Source organism: Manis javanica, chromosome 3 (assembly GCF_040802235.1).
Source record: "Manis javanica isolate MJ-LG chromosome 3, MJ_LKY, whole genome shotgun sequence".
Classification (NCBI taxonomy): domain Eukaryota; kingdom Metazoa; phylum Chordata; class Mammalia; order Pholidota; family Manidae; genus Manis; species Manis javanica.
The window spans coordinates 67,369,711-67,391,175 of record NC_133158.1 but is presented as its reverse complement, the minus strand read 5'-3'; the positions used below and the strand labels follow the sequence as shown (position 1 = coordinate 67,391,175).

Genomic DNA, 21,465 nt, shown 5'->3' with positions numbered 1-21,465 from the left:
ATGAAATACCAAATAAAGGTATTCATTTGTGTTGCCCTTTTAAATATCTTCCAATTCTACTAAGTTAGAATCATTTACTTAGTGTAGACAAACTATGTATTTGTATTATGTGAAACAAAAAGAGAGAAGAAATCCTAGAAAAAACACCTCTGTTAACAGTGTCATCCCTGGGCAGTGAGTTTAAGATGATTCCCCCCTTCTTTGTGCTTTTCTGTATTTTCTAAATTTTCTTCAATGAACACATTTATAATCTGGAAAACAGATTATATTAAAATAGAGGGAAAATTATCAAGTCCCTATTTCTCATGTCTACATCTTAGTAATTTTCTCAGCACAATCCTTTCCAGATATCCTTCTTGACCGAGGAGTTCCTGTTTATATGCTATCGGGAGAGTGTCTGAGGCACACTGAGGAGGGAATGTCCCTCTCTTCATGTCACTCACTGGGATTCCTTCCAGTTCACTCTGCTTGGTTCAGCAATATAGTGGCTTATATAGACCTGCAGTTGCTGCCTGCCGTCCCCTAGCCCCCCATCCCACCACCGCACCACAATAAATGTGGTGATCACTTTCATGCTAAATGCTTCCTTTTTAATGGGGGCCCAGAAAGCCCCCAGAAAGCAAGATGCCCATAGGAAATCACCATGAACGGAGTGGAGGGTATCAGAAAGCACTTCACCACAGGCCCAGACTCTATCTGTTTTGAGTGACTGGGGGCTAGAGTGGGATGGGGAAGGTCAGGGTGGAGAAACTAACATGGGAGGGAAGAATTAGGCAAGGAACCTGCTCTAGACAAAGGGGGAGAGTTCAGAGATACAGTGTTCATACAGGAGTAATAATACTAAACACAATTAACAATTATGTTAATACAAAGAGCCATAAAAACAATAAACACATCTGAGGTGCCAACAGTATGCTTGAATTAAGCCCTCTCAATTAAGCTGTGATCTGCCTTCTGCCTAAACTCTGGGAAAGATGAGCAACCATGTGAACATCCTGGGATGGAGGGAAGTACAAGGCTATGGGTCTCTCTCCTGACTAAACAGGATTGGTAAGAACTGAGATTTTCTGTTTTCTGTTGTGCTCTGACTCACTAGCTTAGAGCCCAGGTGAGACCCAAGGCCAGAATGGAGGGAATGGAGAGGCCTAGGAGAAAGTCCTAGGCAAAAAACAGTGTGAATGAGTAAGGGTCATCTTTGAGATGTTGAGCCATGAGAAGTATATATAGGAATATAAAGAATCAATCTGAGAACTTCATGTGCTGTGCTCCCTTGGGAATCACACATTGCCAGTGGGAGTGGTACTTGGAGTCATCTTTGAAAAACAGAGGACGACACCGCTCCCAGGGCTCTGGGAAGGCTGGCTGACTCTTCCCTGGGGACTTAGGAGTGCTGAACTCAGGGTGGACCCCAGGTCTAGTCGTCCTGAATTGTGCCTCAGAAAGAAGACCATAAGAAAGGGAAAGCCTAACGTGGTCATCGAATGGGGAGAAAAATAGGTCTTACAGAATGCTGGAGATCAAACAAGAAGGAAAGTAGAGAGAGAATTGGAGAAGAAAGGAGAGGAAAGAATATAGGTACATAGTTCAAAGATGGGGCTCGTAGTCTTCTTCAGCTTCTCACTGAAATGGATGGTTCACTTTATCCCTTTTGCTACAGGGACAGGCTGAAGGATCCAGGCATGCAGAGCTGAAAGTATTAGATAAATTAATAAGGCACCGGTTCATGCCTGAATTACCAAATGCATCAGAAAAAAAAAACAGTATAATAAAAATACATTTATAAATACGTTTTAAAATAATGTTTATATTTTAAACTTTTGATTGAGATTCAATTAAAATTGTATACTCAGTGAAAAGTGGGTATTTTTACTGATGAGAAAATTGAGGCCCAGAAATGTTCAGTGACATTCTCCAAGTCACATTGTGGCTTATGGACTCCCAGTACAACTACCTGCCTTAGAGGTGAGGCCGCACCTTCGTTTGCCCTGTCTTGCCCTGCCTGACCAACTCCCAGCACAGCTTCCTTCTCACTTGGCACAAGCTTGAGGTGCAGTTTGAACAAACAGGTCAGCTCGTCTGGGTCTTGTTTTCCTCAGCTGCCACATAAGGGTGTGCACTGGATGAGACTTTGCCATCTGTTTCATTCCTGAAGAACAGGAAGGGGATCCACTTTGCCACCAACTCGGCAGGTATTTTGACTTCTCAGTACCTTGGAAAGTGTTTAATCAAATACTGCCTTGACCCAGCCTCAGTGTCCCCTGGGAACTTCCTTGGAACACAGATTATTGGTCCACCCCAGACCCTGGCTCAGAAATTGAGGGTGGGCCCAGCAAACTGTTTAATGAGACTCCAGGGGTTCTGCTGCAACTCGAGTTTGAGAACCACTATTGTGACTGTTTTCTGCCCAACACTAAGGGGAGAGTTTAACACCACACATACACCACGGAGGTAGCGAACTTCTCTGTGGCGTCTGCCCCTCCCTGGCCCTGCCCTCTCATCCTTCGCCCTCCTACATCCTGGGATGCTGAATGGAGGTCAGGTCAGGGCGCTGGGAAACCCTCGCCGCCTCCCCACCTAGTGGGCAGCGGTAGGTAGCGTTGGGGCTCCCCCAGACCCATTTATTTTTTCGACAGCCGCTGTCCCATGTTTTTTTGGGGGGGGTGGGGGGTGTTGGTGGGTAAGTAGGGAGTGCATTTAACAACATAAAATTTTATTTGAATGATATATCCAATAGTTTACAGAATGGAGCATACTGTTGCGGGGGGAGCGGTGTCAGGAAAAGTCTTGGGAAGAAGAGATAGGGGGAGAGGAGAGGAGGGAAGGGCAGTGAGTGCATGAGAGCAAGGGTCTGATGAGAATCTAAGGAGGAAAATGGGATTCAGGGGAGCCCAGTGGAGTGGGAGAAGGGCAGAGGTTAATTCTGGGATGGGGAAGTAAGAAGGTGGGAGCTGAGCGCGGGATCACGGCGCAACAGAAAGAAACGCGTGTTAAAACTGCATTTGGGGAGCTGTTTTTTTTTTCCTTCCAGTTTCCTTTCCTTCCCAAGACTTTTTCTGGCTCCGTTTTGCTCCTCCCCCTCCTGCCCGCCTCCCCCGCTGCCTCGCGCGGCAATGGGAGGCTCCTAGGCAAGAGAAGCAAAAGAAGGAATTGTTTGGGAGTTCACTCATCCAAAAGAGCGTCTTCCATATGGAGGGACCGGGTGCGCTGGGCGCGGCGTCCCCTGCCTTGTCCTCCCGCTGCCGCCGTGGTCCCCGCTTCCTGCCGCGGGGACCGTGAGCCCCGGGCCGCCGGTGTCAGCTGCCGCGCGCGCACACGCACTTTCACACTTAAAGACACGCACGCCCAGCCCGCCGCGGCCACACGCGCCCGCACGCGCCTCCCTCCGCGGCCGGCAACTCCTCGGTCCCGGCCCCTTTGTTGCTCCCGCCGCGGCCGCTCTCCCGATCCGTGTGTCCGGGTGTCACTGTGCGGGCTGCGGGTCCGTGCGGCGCGGTGCGCGTGGCTCTCTGCGTGGCCACCGCGCTGGCCTGTGGCCCCGGGCTCGTTCTTCCCAGGAGCCGCTGCACCAGAGGTGAGTCATGTCGCTGGAGTTTGTTTTCTTTTCGCAGAAAGTTGTGTTTATTTGTTAGGGGGGCAGGAGGCGGCCGCAGGCCGGACGAAGCCAAGGCAGCGCCGGCGGGTGACTGGTGGGGACGCGCCGGTGGCGCAGCGGGTCTGAGCGCTCGGGGGTCGGCGAGCGCGCGGGGCGCGGGGACCGGGAAGGGCGGCGGGGCGGGCGACGGGGTGCGGGGACTGCCGCGCCCCGGAGCCTCAGCGGGCCCGGCGCCACCTCTCGTTCGCTGCGGCTGCAGCCTGGGCAGCCATCCCCGGAAGCTTCTCGGGTGGAAGAAGGGCCAGACAGCTTCCCAAACCTTCCCGGAGGCTGACACCAGCTCCGGCTCCGCGTCAGGCGGCGGGGAGAAGCCCACCACCGGGTCGGCAGACGCACAGAGCCGCCCAACAACCCATTGGGCCTCCTCGTGGGTGAGGGCTCAACGCATTGGCTAAGATGAGGGACCGAACGGACCAGGAGCGAAACAGCCCCAAAAGAGCTTCCCTAGCGGAGGCGTGCAAGAGGCGAGGCTGGAGACGGACGCCCGGAGGAGTCTGTGGAGTTGGGCAGCGGTGAGCGGGGGTGTGTGCGTGTGTGTTCGCGCGCGCAGCATCGTCCTCGGGGTGTGCTCTGGGATTTTTGTCGGTGTAACTGTGAGCACGTAGGGAAATGATTCTCTGGGACAAGTAAGAAGGGGCTGTGGGGAGGGTTAGGGAACCCAGGAAGAATTTTCTGCTGGATTTTGAAGGCCGTGCCAAACGTTCAGGTTCCCAATGTTAGTTTGCTCTTCCAGGTGACAGAATTTTGATGGCTGGGGGACAGGCTGGCCTGGAGGAATTGAAGGCGACCTGGGGATTTGTTTAGTTTTGTTTTGAGGAGGAGGGTAGCAGTGGCAGGGTTGAAAGTTGTTGTGTTCCTCCAGAGATGTGGCAGTGGAGCTAAGAATACCCAAACCGCACCAGCAATCCTAAACCGGCACTTTCTGGGTGTGGTGGAGTGTTCTTCCGCTTCTCAGCAAGTTCAAATGGGTTCACCTGAGTTTCTGACCCAGAGTTACCTCTGTGAGTGGACAGAGTAAAAAGTCTGTTTTGGGTTCAGGCCCTTATGCCAGCTCCAGGTGCCCTGTACCCAGCTCTCATCTGTCACTGTACTTTGTTGCCTAGAACTTTGCAAAGATGCATGAATGTCATTTTCAAATTCTCGAATGCGCAGACATTTCTGATGTATTCCAAGACTGGGCCCTAAACAGGAAGCCCAGCTCTGTGATGGTTTTGTCACCTCTCTGGTTACAGACAATAAATCAATCTCCATTTCCTCAAGGGCAGCATGGACAATATTAAAACACCATCCAGTAGGACTGAGTGGGAGCTGGGGTGCTCATTCATCTGGGTGACCTGTTTTCTGAACTTTAGAAGTGAATCTGAGGCAAGAGTTTGACCATTTTGAGGTGCACAACAGGTTTCCCAGGAATGTTTCTGAGGTCTTATAATTGGCACTTTTTAATGGTCTCATAATTGAAACCCATAAGGGTTCCCATGGTAAGTTTGAAGCACCTTGGGATCAGTGGGACGGAGGCAGGATGGAAATAGAGAATGTTTTCCTGCTAGATGAGTTTTTGGAGTGGGTTTATGGAAAGAGGTAAAAAAAAGAAGTGAGAGCTGCCTCATCGTGTCACTTCACTGACACTGCCTGCCCCTATGCATTATTCAGAATTTGGCCCTTCAGCAGGCGGGAGGCCAGCTACACCTACGAAATCTGAGGACTGAAGACATCAGACACTGTCCCTTTCATCCTCTTTCAAGAGATCACAGAAGAGTGACATTACAAGAGACATTTTCTGAGGACAAATTGCTCAAACCACAGGTGTTTGCTTTAGTCTGGAGAGGAGGTTGAGGGAGGCCAGGATGGTTAGCCCCTTGACCATAGCTGGGAAGGGCAGGTTGGCAGTGGGATGGGAAAGAAACCAGAGTGGACCTGCTTAGCTTTGATTGGTTGGCTGACTTGTGATAAGAGGGTGATTTATGTTCCCTCCATTCCCCAAATGGGTCGGGAGATTTTCCTTTCTTTGAAGTGCTCTTTGAAGGGTGCCCAGCTCTCTTCAGCAACTGATCTGTGGCCTCCATGCCTAAGAAGTAGAAGATTTAACTCATGAGAGAATGCACTGACTTCCCCGAGGACCTGAGGGTTTAAGCAAGAAGGGGTAGAAGAGAACCTAGAAGAGGACGCTAGGGGGTCTGGTTCAGATTTTGGCAAAGTCACTGGTATAGTTAATGAATAAGGGTTTCTCTGTGTGTCTTTCAAACAAGTGGGAAGAAGCCAAAGAAGATCTAAGTGCACCAGATTATTGATACCAGTATTTTCTGGCCTCTGAATAAGAAAGTATTACCTGGCACCAAAAGATAATATACATTTGGAGTTTGCTTTCTTTCCTCCAAACTCCAAACTTCTTTGCTATCTTGGGAAATAATAGTAAGGGGAAGGGAATGGAAATTGGAGGAGGAGAGGAAAGGAAGTGATTTGTTGCATTAGAAAAATCTGCTTACTCTCACCTAAGGAACTTCTTGTCAACTCCTTACTTGAATTCAGCAATAGTACATCAGACCAAAGGCTGGGAGCTTTCTTATCCCAGGGGAATGTTTTCTTAGTCAAAGGTTAGTTCTCCAAACTACCCTCCCTCTCAATTTTTATTTACTGCACAAGTGTCTACTACTACTAAATAACATGTTTTTGAAAATTACCCACACTCCCATACTTTAACACAACTTGTTTTTGTTCATCCATGTACATACTTACTTTCACAGAGTTTTGATAAAGCATAGACTCTTTTGTAATCACACTGCCCTGAAGCATCTCTACATTTTTTTTATTTTGTTATCATTAATCTACAATTACATGAAGAACATTATGTTTACTAGGGTCCCCCCTTCACCAAGTCCCCCCCACAAACCCCATTACAGTCACTGTCCATCTCTACATTTTTGATCAAAGACCCACAGAAAACAGATATGTCCAACCACTCTGCTGTTGGTATAAATGGCCTGATTCCTAAGGGTGATTCCCAATGGAGCCTTCGTGTGTAATATTTTCATCAGTTTTGAGGCTGAATCAAATATTTCGGGATAGGGGATGGCATGGAAGGGGTGTTTCTTCTTAGTCTAGAAATCTATGCTTACAAAAAGCCTCCCTAACTAGGGCTTTTGCCTCCTTGAAACCCTCAGGGTTGATAATGGGTAGAGAAGGGGAGGAGGAACAAGAAAGTTTAAAAGATCTATATCAGGTGCACTGCGCTGAGGATTGCAGAGCTTGGGTTGGAACCCTAGCTATGCCTATGGACTCCATTCACACAGCTCAAACCACTGAACTAATCTGTCCCTGTATGTCCACAACCGCCGAGTTAGACTCCCTCTCCCTCTCCAATCTTGCCCAGTCTCTCCTGCCCTTCCTTTTATTATTCCACCACCATCTGCACCATCTTTCCATTCCTGGTACCACCATTTTCTTTGAGCCCTTGCCAACCATTGCTGACCCATGGCTGGACTCCCCACTGACTACCTATCACCACCCCTCCCACCCTCCATCAGTCCCACAAAAAGTCACCACCCAGTTTAAAAACAGTTTAAGTTTACAATTCACATTTCTCAGGCCTTTCACGAGTGGCTCTGTCCCAACTCATGATAATATCTCAGTAGAAGCCTTCTGTTCCAGCCTGACCTATCTAGTAAGTGACCTTATATCTTTGCTGGGTTCATTCCTTGCTTACTGCCTTACCACCCTAAGACCACTTTATTCTGTATGAGGCCTGCTGATACAGTTACTTATATCTGCATCTCTTTAGAGGTATTGGGTAAATACTGATGAAAATGAGCTGCTAGATGCAAAGGTAATGGTTTTGTAAGATCAACAGACTGTTTTCAATGTAACCATTGTCTTTAATTCACTGTTGATTTCGTTTCTAGCAAGGGGCCAGGCAACTGGAGATTTAAGGAAGCCTATGGTTTTAGAAAAACTGCCTTTTCTCTGTCTCTTGTTTATACAATGGGTTGATAAGGAATTGCTATGGTTTATAGCAATGCACCTTACCAAAAGCAAATACTTCAGAACTCTGTTTTGTTGTTCAAAAGATATAGCACTTTTCTTTCTTCTTCATCCCACAGCAAGCTTCCTGGAACCCGTGACCCATGAAGTCTTGTCAACATCCACAGCATCCAAGCATAGCAGCAATGAAGTAGAAGCAGCAGGTGAGGTTTTCTGCCCCATCTACTATCTCTGGAACAGCCATTTTTTTCATGTTTTTTGTTGCCACCTGATGATACAGTGTTTCTCATCCTTTTGTATTAAAAGGGTCCAGCTTTGAGTGGCATCTGGACCGAACAGGTTGTCTTTAGTTCAATTCAGAGACTCTTACAGTCTGTGGTGGCCGCTTGCCCTGGAGTAGCCATGTGAACCCCCTTTCCTTGAGTTACACTCTGTTCAGCGTGGTGGGTACACACCATTTACATTGGGATTTGAAGTCTGAGGCTACTGTGGAAAAGTCCTGCCCAGACTGGGGGGAGGAAAGCCCTGTGTTTAGATCTCTGTCAGTGATACTACAGTGAATGCCTTGTGATTTGATAGTCTGGGCAGCAGTGTTTATCTCATAAAAACCAGAAGATTCTTTGTAGTCTTACCTTCTGAAATAAAGTTAGGAAATCATTTCTCTTTTCCAAATGGTGAGTCTAGCCTTCTCTTCAAAGAAGGCTTTTGCTATTTGGCACAAGGATTATTGGGCTGTAGGAGGAAATCACAGGAGAAAGGGCAGAGCCCATAGAGTACAATCAACTTCATTTGGTTGTCAGAGGAAATGTTGAGGAAAGTCTCAACTAGTGCTCCTGGTTAGTGACAGAAAAGTACATAATATGGCCAGGGTTAGCTGGGTTGAATAAAAAATATAACCCAAAAGGAGCTGAACAGCAGAAAGTATGGCCAAGGAACGTTTATTCTTCTCCAAAATAAGTTTGGACTGCATTGGACAAGATAAAGGTGATGACGCATGTGTGGGTCGTAGCCTGCATTCTTTCCACCAGCTTTTCCTGAGTACTTGCTGTGTGCCTGGACCAGTAGCAGAGCCTACACTGTCCTGAATTCCATTACTGAAGGGAAGGAAAAGGCAGAGCACCACAATACAAACTGTAGTGTGACAGTGCTGGATCTGGGTCAATTAAGGGAAGCTTTTTGAAAGAGGAGAGTCGATACCTCAGGCTGAGTCTTAAAAGCAGAGATGGGACTGGCTGAAAGTTTATTTTTAGTTCTTGAAAAGTACTGAAATGTTCTTTTACCTATTTGTGGTGGGCATTATTTTTCCCCCTGAAAACGTAATTTTTCCCGGGATGACAGGCTGAAATATTCTTGAGACAGGAGATTTCAAGTTCATAGTAGTTTTTTAATTTTAGGAAAATTAAAAACTGGAATCTCTTCATTGAATGCAGAATCTCAGACATTTGAATCTTAGGCAATTTTCTAAAACCAGTTGATGAATAGCTTTTCAGGGGGAAAAGTAGAAATGTATAATTTTTTTTTCTTTCTTGTCATGTCAGGGTTTAGTCCGAGAATTCTTAAAACACATGCCTGAATTCAGCTTCTTACCTAATTTCATTTGCCCTTTTCTACTGTCTGCAGTAGGTTTGCTCAGCTCAGAAATCACTCCCAGAGTAGCACGTGAGGGGACATTTATTTTAGGGACAAATAAAAGTTACTGGACCCCAGTTGCCCAGGAACCTCCTTGGCTGCTGAGAGATAACTGTCACACCGGATGGGAGCTGCAGGTAGGAGGAGGAGGGTATGTGGCACTGGCTGGCCCTGGGGGCCACCCCAGCTTGGGCTGGAATTGGACTCTTGCAGGGAGCCCTCCCCACCTTCCCTGGCCCTGCCAGTATGTTTCCAGATAAGTCCCAGCCAAGCGCCTTTACTAGTCTGAGCTTACCTAACATTATAATCCTAGCAGGTTTAGTAGGTATGGGTCACAGTTAATTGGAGAGGAAAACGGGGGGGTTCTGGGTTTACTACTTTTCTTTGAAAGCAGAGGCTGCTTTTAATTATTTCACATATCATCACCACCACTTTACTCCTTTTCTGCTCCCTATCTACTGACTGTCATCCTAAGGCATTATGGCAGCTCTTCCTTTGTATGTACCTGTGCCCACGAGAGGCGGATTTCATAAGGCATCAGGCAGCACTGCAGCCTCTTTGGCCGGTGAGACCACATAAAGCGATGGAAATTCACAGCTGTTTACCTCTGTCATTATGAATGGATGTTCAAAATCCTCTGCATTACAGCCAAGTGTTAGATTCTAATGGCTCTCCCAATGTACAGGCCTCCCAAGCAATCACCTGCAACCCTTCCTTGACACCGTTGGTGGTCTGCCGTCATGAAGCCGTGTCAGCTCCAGGTGGAAGCCCCAGGTCAGGTGCCTTTCGTTCTGTAGCCTTCTGTTGCTGAGACAGAGGCTGGGCAGTCAGGCCCAGCTCTCCCCTGTCTGGACTGTGGCAGCTTGCCAGCGAGTTTCACTGGGTGGTCTTTGACAATAGAGAGAGGAGGGGTTGGAGAGCTCAGCTCTCCTGCCCAAAGGGGAACAAGAAGGTTGGCAACCAATCCCCCATCACTGAAACACCACAAAAGTCTTGAGTGTGGGTGAAAAGGACAGAGTAGACTGCTGTAGGTGGTATTGTGATGGAGTTAATTTTTGTTCCCCAGTTTTAACAAATGAAGCCTCGTGTTGATGTGGCAAGTCTCCATCAGAAGGGTGAGCACACATGAGCAGCAGGCCCCTTCACCACAGGAGGGAAGAATTATTATTCTCACGCCATCTTTCAGGGACTCAGCTGTGGTCCTGGAGGGCAGGCAGAGAACGGCATGTCCCAGCATCAGAGAGGCAGCAATGCCACCTCTGTCACCCTTCTGGTGATGTGGAGAATGACAGCTTCTGTCTAATGCACCTACTGTGTGCCGGCCCCTGGGTGAAGCAGTACACCAGGATCCCTGCAACCTCCAGGAGGCCTGTGAGGATGGCCGTAAAATCTTACTCTGCACATAAGGAAGCTGAGGCTTAAATAATTGTAGTGACTCGTTCTGGTCTCCCAGCTGGTAAGCGTCAGAGCCAGTATTTCACTGCAGAGCTGCTGAGTCCAAAATTCAGACTTTGCAGAAAAAAGAATGCCCAGGTAATGTCCTCCTCAACAGACTCCCCTCAGCTTGGGGGCACTGTTTCTTTTGCAACTAACAAAGTATAAGGGGCAGGTAGAGGCCTTTATAAGACTTGCGTGAAGAGACACACATTGACAGCTGGGACCACAGCTGGAAGGTTCTCACTGTTTCAACAGCAGCAGAATGAGGGAAGCCAGGCCTTATGGCACAGCCAGTGTCAGACTGCGGGCTGTGCTGACAGCCGCCTCACTTTGGGTCTCATCTCAGAACATGTCTCCTGACTTCTCGTCTGCTGGGACATCATCTAAATTGGCTCTCTGAATCTCCTGCTCCCACTCTAGATGCCAGCTGAATCCATTTGCTCCTCAGGTCTCTGCAAGTCTGATCAAGCAGGTCCTCTGTGCCCTCAGTGGGGTGAGGCGGGAAGGTGTTTGGCCCAGTGGATACTTTTACTGGTCAGGATAAGTGTCAGCTTGCATAGAAAAATACCCTGGGGAAGGGAGTAGCAGCTTTGACAGACAGGTAACTGACAGCAGATGGTACTTTCCAGGCAAATACTCACAGGGCAGGCAGCAGAAAGAATTCTACAGGCAATTACCTGCACAAGAGCAAAAAAAACCTCTCCTTGCTGGCTGAGAAGCATGGTGGAGCCTTGGCTGCAGAGGACACACAGTTGGCCTCAGTTTCTTGTTTTTCTTTAACAAACTTGGAGAGCCTGAGGCCTGGATATTCCAGGCTGGGGATGGGGGGCAACATAGGACACCTGGATTTAGGGTATAAGTAAGTGACCAACTAGTTGGGTAACTGAGACATTATGGAAAGCTCTGAGCCTTTGTTTCCCCATCCTCCCATGCTACCTTCTCAGAGCCCCATGAAGATGCAGGAAGGTGGCACAGGGAATCAAAATGCTTCTCACCTCGGAAGCCCAAGGCTTCTGGCATCCATGCTCACGCAAGGTAAGTTAGAAGATAAGACATTCTAGGGAACTGGCCAGCCGCCAGGGTCTGGGCTTCTGTGGTTGTGCTTCTGTTATCTAATGGCAGGAGCCTGGGCTGGAGGCAGTTTGGTCCTAATGCCAGAAACCCTTCGGATCTCTCCAAACAAGCTGCCTTTCCCTCCCTTGTGGGAAAAGACAGTGAAAAGTCTCAGGGTCTGGCAGGAGTTGGAAGAAGAAAAGATCACATGGCACCAGGATCCTGGTTAACTTTCTTCCTGAGAAAGGAAGGCCCAGAGGAGTCTGGGGGTGTCTGGGCAACCCATCCAAGAGAGGACAGCAGTTGAGAGTGACTCTTACCAGAAGAGAGGTGAAGTGCTGGAGAAGGATGGGTGCTCCAGGAGGGGGTGGTGTTTCTGGGGCCATTTCCAGGTTGGAGATTGTGTGGTATCCTGGTGGTGGGCTTTGGAACCAGACAGGCCTGGGTGTGCATCCTGGCCTTGCCAATCCCTAGATATATGTCTCTGGGCTCATTACTGGAACCTTGAGACCACAGTTTTGCAAAGACGAAGCAAGATACAGCATAAAAAGTACACAAAATGCACTGTGAGCATTTGGTAGAAGGTGGCAGTTACAGGGAAAGAGAAACAGAGTGAAAGGAGGGTTATTGATGGATTGGGCTCTAGGAGTAGGTGGAAGGTTGTGCTGGGAACCCCCACTGGCTCGAGACCCTACAGAGATAAAGAAATGAGAAGATAGGGGGAGCCCAGAGTGGAGCAAGGCCCTCCCCCGGGACTACCAGTCCTCAGGCCTGTCACTGGGAAAAGAATTCCCACCAGCCCTCTCCCCTGCTTCTTCCCCAGTTCAGCATCTTCAACCAGTTAGGCCAAACACCTTGGAGCCATCTTTGACTATATTTTTTCTCTCAAACTTCCATTTGTGGGCAAATAATACTGGCTTTACCTTTAAAACGTATCCAGAACCCTACCACTTCTTATCACTCTGGTCTTCCGCCAGCACTTGTTGCCTACCCCTTGCAACAGCTTCCTGTGTGTCTTCCTACACCCACCCTCCTGTGACCCACCTGCCCTCCAGTCTGTTCTTCACAGAGAAGCCAGGCGAAGTCATTTCTGTGTTCAGAACTCCCACTGTGTCCCGTTTCATTCAGAGGAAACCCCCACATCCCCCCCACCTGCAGCTCCGTCCTGGCCTCCTCCCTGCCCTCTGCCACAGCCACACCGGCTGGGCCTCCAGCTAGCTGGGCACCCTCCCTTCCCATGTCTTGCACAGTGAGTGCTTTGCCCTCTCCTGGAAAGCTCTTCTCCTGGATCCCTGCCCCACCCCACCCCTCACTTCATCAGCATCCCTGTCTCCAGGCTGCCCTAACCCGACTGCCTTGTATTAACTTGCACTCCCACTCTCATTTTCTCTCCCTTCAACCTAATTTATTTTTCCTCAATGTTATCATCTCCTGAAATGTGTCTATGTGCTCATTTGCTTATTGCCCACTTCCCCTCTAGAATGAAAAATCCATGAGACCAGGGACTTTATTTCCTCAAGGTTGTCCAGTGCCTAGAATAGAATCTGGTATGTAATTGGTGTTCTTTTTTTTTTTTTATTTTGGACAAAATGAAATGATTACATATGGATTTATATAAGAAAAATGCATTCTGCATGTATGCATATAAGGGTATGTGGGAGAGAGATGCAGAGAATTCTGATATCCTTTGAGCTCTGGTTTCAGGAAAGCACAGAAGCAGTGTGCTGAGCAGTGGCAGAAATAGCTGACTCCTGCCTCTTCCCCAGGCGACTGACTACAGGAACACCTGTGGGAATGCCCGGATTCCCATCTGCAAAGGGAATCTAAGAGTGGATGCCCTCTCTGGCCCTTCCTCATCACTCACTTAGGAAGATTTATCTATCGAATGTCTGCTTCATGGCCAGCACGGTGCTGAGCCTGGCTGGGAGAGGCACAGAAGCCCAGCACAGCCTCCCACTCCATCAGGCATTTATCGTTTAGGTGTTCATCTAGACTTCCTGCAGGTACCTGGGCCATCCACTTCAGTGCTCCCTTCCGTTAGCACAGTTACCTGAGATGGAAGGTCTGTTCAGTCAGGTCTGGAACCACAAGCCAAGGGGCATGAGTAACACTGGGTGAGTTTAAAAATAGTCCAGTTCCTTGCACGTGTGCAGGCCTGGAGGGTCAGGCCCCAGACTAGGTGTACAGGACCCAACAGTGAAAGCCATGGGCATATGAGGAAGAGCATGACTAGATGTCTGCCCGGAGAGGGAGAGAGGTGACTTCACATTGCATCTCAGTCATTTCTGACTTGGTTCTATATTTAGAACCTAAGGAAGAATAAAAATAGGGATAAAGATCCCAGGCGGTCTCTTGTGCTGACAACAAATGTGCCTGGGAAATTACATGCCCAGACCCCCAGACCCATCACTTACCCCACCCAAGGGAGCTGAAAGCCCAAGCCGCCACCTCCAGTTTTCCGGATTTTAGCTCTTAAAAACATTAATAGTTTTTGTTGTTTCAGGTTTACAGAGTTATGTGAAAAATACAGAAAATACAGAGTGGTCCTATACCCCTCACTCCCAACCAGTGTCCCCTATTATTAACATCCTATGTTGGGGTGGTAACATTTCTTACAATTGATGAGCCAATATAGACACATTGTTATCAACTAAAGTCTGTGGTTTACACTAGGACTCACGTTGCGCATTATACATTCTGTGGTTTTTGACAAATGCATAATGAATACCCACCATTACCATATCATACATAATAATACTTCACTGTCTGAAATCCCCTGTGCCCCACCTATTCGGCTCTCCTTCCTTCCCCACCTCAGTCCCTGGCACCCACTGCTCTTTTTACTGTTTTTGTAGTTTTGTCTTTGCCAGAAGGTCATGTAAATGGAATCACACAGTATATCCTCACTATAGGTTGGCTTCCTTCACTTAGCAAGCTCCCCTAGCTTTAAATACGGCCTTCTCCCCCCATACACGCATCCAGCCTGGGTGCAAGGGGCTGGCAGAGGAGGAGCCCAAATCTAAGAGCTGAGCTTCAGGGTCTGCACCATCCCTTTATCATCTTCTACTGCACATGCCTGGCCTAGTGCTACCGGAGTTTAGCCCAGGCTGGTAAACTGTCAGGAGCTGCCTGTGTTTGGGTTCCACATCTGGAAGTATCAGCTGTGCAGACCTTCCCATCCCACTCCTAAATAGAGAGACGGGGCAGCACGTGGGGCTGTTTGCCTTCCTCCTCAGTAGTTTGTTTTACTTGCTTGGAGCTGCAGTGAGCAGTGGGGAGGCCAGCTTCCCCCGGGCAGGCAGCACTTCACAGCCACGTCCCCCAGCGGCTGCAGCCACAGGTCCCTGAGTCTCTGCAGTCGCCACCCTCAGCCCCGCCCAAGCTCCAGCCACGTCAGTGCTGAGCCCTGGGAGTGACTGGGCGCCCTGCCTGTCCTGTGGTCATATAGGGAGCAAAGGACTGAGAACATTTTCCCTGCCAGGAGGTGCTTCTTTCTCAAGTCAGCCTCATAAATGGGGAGGATTCCGTGGGAGTTTGCTGGCATGAACCCCAGTGCTGAGTGTGCTTGCCAGTCACTGAACAGTGAGGCTCAGGGGATGGAGATAAGTGATGAGGATGGATTTTATAAAGGAACAGAAGGAGGGAGCTCCTCCAAGCCTCTCCAGGTCTAGACCCCAGTGAGAGGGAAGGACATGGAGGGTCATGTGGTTCATCTGGTTAAACCAGGCGGACCAGTTCCAGAGACTGAGAAAAGGGGTGCATTAGTAGAAAGGGTTCCCACTCTGGGGAACAGCAGAACAGCAGCAGCCACCCGATTCCCACTGCTTCCTGTTTAGGGTAAACACAGAGCTGAGGCCAACTGGTACCTTCTCACTCCAGAGGACACCAGCGAGGTGTCAGAGTTCAGCAGGAAGAGTCCTTGGAAAGTCAGCTTCTAGTCTGTGGCAATTCTATGCTGATGATCTAAATCCAGACCACCTCGTCCTCTGCTGTCCTTTCTTCGCCTAGCCCACCTTCCAGTCTGTAGCCTGAGCAGTGGCTCACTAAGAGCCCCAGGCCACCATACAGTGGCTCTAAAGAGTTCTCCCTTTATAAGTGGAGAGTAATACTACCTGTCCCAGCTTTTTCGCTCAGACCAAGAACTAGGGCAATGGTATATTCAAAGCTCCTTAACTTTCAGTGGGTGACACTTTCTACAGGCAAGCTCTTCCTGATTTTGTTGTGAATTATGGAATCAGAGTGGAGCCTCCTGGCCCCTGTCTTCCTGGGTCTATCTCCAGGGAGGTTGCGACAGTGATTATTGACCATCGACACATTGTAGGCCTTGGCCTTTGCCTCAGTTTGCCTGGAGAGGCAATGACAGAGAAGTGCTGAACTGAGGGTAGGACCCATTTTCCTCACCAGATCCAGCCTTCACCCGTGTCACCCTCCTCCCGTTCTGCCCCTGACTCACCCCAGGCAATACAGTGAGAGTCCTGAGAAAGAGTCCCACACCAGCTTCTGCAGGCACACGCCAGACAGTGTGTGTCTGAACCATAATAGTAGGTTTTCTGAACCATAAGAAATGTCTGATCTGACAAAACATGTAGGACTTTTTTCTCCTGATTTGGGGGGTGGAGGTGTATCTCAGAAAAACTTATTTTACAACCTTTATATTTATAAGAATATAACTTTATAAATGTGATGCATTAGAACAAAATCACCTTTCACATAAGGAATGGCATTCTGTACAGTGGGGGCCATGGCAGAAACTCCCAACACTGAGAGCCTTGCTCCATATGGGGAGCCTCACAAGTGCCCATGGAAGTCTCCAGGGCAGGCTGGGTCTTTGCTGGTACATCCTAGAACAGTATGTAGAAACCAGGGCAGGGTTCCAGTTTTTCCCTCTGCCACTGTACTGCCCTCTCCTGAGAAAGCCAGCCCCCATGGCAGTAGAAACAGGGGGTCTCCTAATCACTGAGTTGTACATGGTCTCAAAATCAGGAAGTACAGGGGAACAGCATGCCCAATTGAGATGGAATCTCAGGCAGGCAGAACTAATCTCCCTTCATGGAAAATTCACAAAAATGCCTGTGCTAACGTCCTTGGTCTGGATGGCGGAAAGGCAGCAAGACCTTATTCGTTTGCATTTCAGCCAGGATGAGGTGTGTTTTCCCTGCCCCAGCCTGAGGGGTTCTGACCTTTCTCCCATGTGTGAAGAATGCCACCCACTGAAACTTAGGATGCCCAGGGCAGCTTGCCTCTCCTCAGTCACTTGAGGTTTCATTCTAAGCGATTTCTGGTTATCTAAAAACCCAGCAATACATCTTGCCCAAGAGCACAGCTGTTCATGCTTCCTTGGGCATTTTCCACATGGGCCCAGAGACATGTGTATGACCATCAGAGTGGCCTGTCAGCTGACCAGTCAGCAGATTGTAGAGCACTGTGCCTGCTGCCCACAACACACTTAGGACTTAGATTCTGAATATTCCCCAAATCGAAATAAGAGGTTTTTTTTCACACATTGAATTGCATCACCCACATTCTCTCACTGAAAGAGCACTTGGCCAGAGTAGGTGCTAGATGGTCACCATTATCACCTCATCACTTTGACTTGAGATGAGCCTCTCTCCCAAGAGATCATATTCTTGGAGAATTTGGCTATTTAAAGAGAATTCTCTCATCTGTGGTATGTTTGGAGATGCTATAGGTAGAGAAACAGAGACCCAGAGAAAAGTGGTAGGTCCAGAAGTCCAAGTTGGTTTTCTCAACAGTCTTTCACTTGTTCTTTGAGGGCTGTGCACATCGTTGGTTCTGGATTCAAGGAAAAGCCAGCCAGAGTTGAAGACATGTTATTGGAGAGAGATGCTCAGGGACCTTCTGGACAAAGAAACCCCAGAAACGAAGCAGAGGGCATGGGGGAAAGCCGGCTAGCTCTGGGTCCCTGCACCAGAGAGCCAGGGAGATAGGCTTCTCAGGGTCTCTCTAACTGCGACCAGCTACCCTGTCAGGGCCAGGGCTGCCTCTTTGACCCAGCACTGGGGAGCCTGTGGAGGTAAAAAATCGGGTATGTTTCCCTGCTGCCAGGACCTGGGCACTCGCTGAAACCTTCCAGTCAGTGCTCTTTGCCCTAACCGACTGGACACCGGTAGGTGAGGGATGGTGGTGGTGGTATTGACTGGAAGTTGGTGCAGGATTGGGAAGGTTGGGGAGGCTCTTGTCTTAGTTACCCAATTGAAAAACCAAGTTTTGTTATTATACGTTTATTTAAAAACTCAAACACATAAAAGCAGGAAGAATAGTATCGTGACCCCATGTACCCATCACCCAGATTCAACAACTATCAAGACAAACATAAGGGTTTTTACACGTACTAATTTGTTGTCATTACTGAGCTTTGGTGCCACATGGGACAAGGATGGGTGCCACAGCACTGCTCTTTCCAAAGGATGTGTGGAATCCCATCTTGCCAGCACCCTTCCCGGGGCATGGAAAGGAGAACAGCAGCCCAAGCCACTGGGTTTGGTTTCCAGCTGTTCTGCAGGGCCCTGAGATGTTCCAGTGTTCCTCCCTTCCAAAAGCTGAGCTCTTAGAGAGGGCTCGTGCTTTGTCTCAGGATTTCGAGGGCCTAGTCCTGACCCAGTGTTCAGTAAGCATTTATTGACTTATAAGGCAAGCAAGTGATTCCATGATTCAGGGTGGGCCCCATCTGGACAGGTGTAAGTAATGAGCAGTTCACCAAAAGGGGGCAATGATGGGATTCAGAGGTAAGAGGCAACTACCTGAACTCTGGGGGATCCTGAGTGGGTGAAGGGTAGGGTGCGATCATTCTAGAGTGCAGGGGCTCCTGACTTTGCCCTTGCAAAGGAGAGAACTGGATTAGAGGTGTATCCGCAGGCTCTGGGTATGTTGGGATGGGTTCTGAGAACAGAGGCTTCAGCTCTAGACCCATTTTTCCAAGTGGCCACAAGCAGCACACAGGCCACGCACACCACCAGGACCAGCATATCATTCTAAGTACTGTTTTATTCACTCTGCAGTTGGCAAGGAATGGGGCTCCTCCAAGTGTGGGGAAGGGAGTCTGCATCTGGCCCTTGCAGCGCTCAGCAGCTCTCTGCCCTCTGGCCAGGGGTCAGGGGCTGAAGGGTATGAAATGAGTGTTGGAGGACCACAAGGGAGATGCTGCAAACACTGCCTTCAGCTCCAACCTGCTGCCAGTAACCAGCAGGGGCCTCAGCCAGGGTGTTCCACGGCCCACGATGAATCCCAGGGCATCTCTGGGCCCTGACTTTCATCAGTGACCTACCTCCCCTCCCCGCCTGGTCTTTTTCAGTTTAAACTTTCCAGCCCTGTCCTTCCCTCCCATACACACATGATGTGTGTGTTAGTGTTTTAATTTTTATTCTTGGCAGAAGTTAAGACACAAAATGGATTTGGAAGGAGATGAAACCGGTCTGGGTATATGTTGGGCAGCAGCAGCTTCATTCCTGGAGCGGGAGGGGTGCGGAGGGGGAGGGGCTGGGGCACTCTCTAAGGTGGGGGTGGGGAGCTGTCTCCTCTCCTGTAGGGACCAAACTGAAAATGGACTCCTTTGGGTAGGCTGGAAGCTAGAGACCGAGCAGTTAACCCGTTTGGGAGGTCAAAAAGCAGGTTGCAGTGAAGCCAAAGCCTCTAGCTGATCTGGTGTTAAGTGGATGTGGGACCCCTGATAGCCAATATCTGTTCCACTTCCTGGTGGTCTGTGAGCCCCTGGAGACTGTTCTGGCTTTAAGGCATCATGGATGGCATTTCAGGTTTTGATGTGCAAGTGCTAAAATGTGCATATAATCGGAAAACTTCCCTGTCTCCTGCTAACCTCTCTGTCCCCAGAAGTGGTGGTGGCCCCAGCCTGGCAGGGTGCCTGTGGCCCAGGGGCCTGTGTGAGTGTCTCCTTTGCTACTGTGGAGGCTGTCTTGGCCCCCAAAAGTAGGTGCTCTTTGCAGTGGTGGCCTCCTCTTGGGTTTTAATTTCTGTGTGAAAAGGAGAAAACTAGGAATCAGAAAGTCCAGAAAAATCTGGGAGATTCTGAGAAAAGTTTTGGGAATATGTCTTCTTCCTTAAAATATATTAAGATATTTAGTTTGTGGTACGAAAAAAACTTTTCAGCTTTAAAAATTACAAGAATTTCTTTAGAATAATAGTAGGGAACATCTTCATGCAAAACTCTGCCTTCCAACCACAGCATCCCAAGCAACTAGGGCATTTCTGGCAGACATCCTTCAATCAAAATGACCCTCAAATCCATGACAGAGACACTCCATGGTTCCCAAACGTGGCTGCACATTACAGTTCCCAGGGAAGAGTTTTGAAAATACTCATGCCTCGGCTCCACCTCTAGAGGTTCTCAGTTTGTCTGAGGTGCTGCCCAGGCAGTGGTGTGTTTTAGTCTTCGCAGAGGATTCTTCTGTGCAGCCAGAGTTGGGAACTCTGCTGCTTGCGTAAAAACAGTAAGGAAGATGACAGCGGCCAAATTAAGAAATGGAAGAATTTTATTGTCTCTCAATGCTGGTGCATGTAACTTACATCCAGACTTGAAGCACTGCCACCGACCTCTGGATGGGATCCAGGCAAGGACTTCTGGGTGGGTGAGGGACAGCACATCTTCAGGAGCAGAACACAGAGTGCCGTGTGGAACCTGCCAAACCAATCCCTACTAAAACATGGTGGCTGGTGCATGACTGATTCAGACTGACTGGTTTTTTTCAGCCGTTCTCAGTTCTTTTTTGGAAAACATTTTATTGTATATTGGCTTCAAGCTACCAAGGACACCAAGATTAGCAGGCAGGGGAAGCAGATTGGCCTGGCTTTGAGTCCTTTACTTGAGCAAGATGCTTAATCTCTCTAAGCCTCCATGGCTGCATCCCTAAAATGGGCATGACAATACTACCCACTTTGTTTAGAGGTTAGACAAGATAATGTATGTACATTGCCTCACACAAGTAACTCAAATGGTCAAATACTTTTGTTTTACACTAAGATTGATTATTTCTTCCAATTCTAAAAATTTGTCTTAATCTCATATTGTAAAACCTGGCATGTTACATTCACTAAATCCCAATGACTTTTAACTACATTTACAATCAGTTAAATTAGGAAATTAGTAATTTAGCAAGAAAAAGGTACACTTTAAATGTTAATATGCCCAACATGATCATTTCAGCAAGCTAAATACTTGATGAGTATATTATACAACTTACTAAACAAAGTCATCTCAGACCTGTAAAGGTTAAGAGAACATTAAATGTGTTTTAATTTTTCCCAAAACACTTGTCCACACTGTGTGGAAGGAACAGAATCCTGGAATTAGGGGAAGTGTTCTTTACAAGTCAAAGTAGTTGAAGGCTGGCACAGGAAACTCTTTAGATGTAATAAAGGAGAAAAAGCTACATTTTATGGCTCAGAGAAATGAGGCCCCCAGGCCTATGGGGAAGATAAGATATCAGTAATGACATGATGATATTTGGGGATAGCTTTTTTTCAAATTTGGCTTTGTAATTACAAAAATTATAACTACATACCCACTTTGAATATTTCTGAAGTGTTTAATGTAAAAAGTGCAAACTCCCTAATCTTCAGAGATAACTAATGTCAACATTAAGTGTCTCTTGACTTTTTCCTATGACATTCAAATAACTGTACATCATATATTCATCTGTGATTTTTTTTTAATCACAAAAATGGGATCATGCTATTTTACAAGA

General features: G+C 48.2%; 1 protein-coding gene across 6 annotated transcripts in view; it reads left to right on the top strand.

The window, feature by feature from the left end:
• The first annotated feature begins 2,170 nt into the window (after positions 1–2,170).
• Positions 2,171–21,465, top strand: part of BOC (BOC cell adhesion associated, oncogene regulated) — a 68,376-nt gene continuing 49,081 nt past the window's right edge. Inside the window, exons 1-2 of one of the 6 annotated variants that reach the window (XM_073231667.1) lie at positions 2,171–2,189; positions 7,747–7,830. The gene's annotated coding sequence lies outside the window, so the exon portion shown is untranslated. Of the gene's footprint in view, positions 2,190–2,876; positions 3,572–3,642; positions 4,165–7,746; positions 7,831–21,465 lie in introns of those variants that run through there. The other 5 variants (XM_073231669.1, XM_037017650.2, XM_073231670.1 and 2 more) reach the window with 5 other exon arrangements.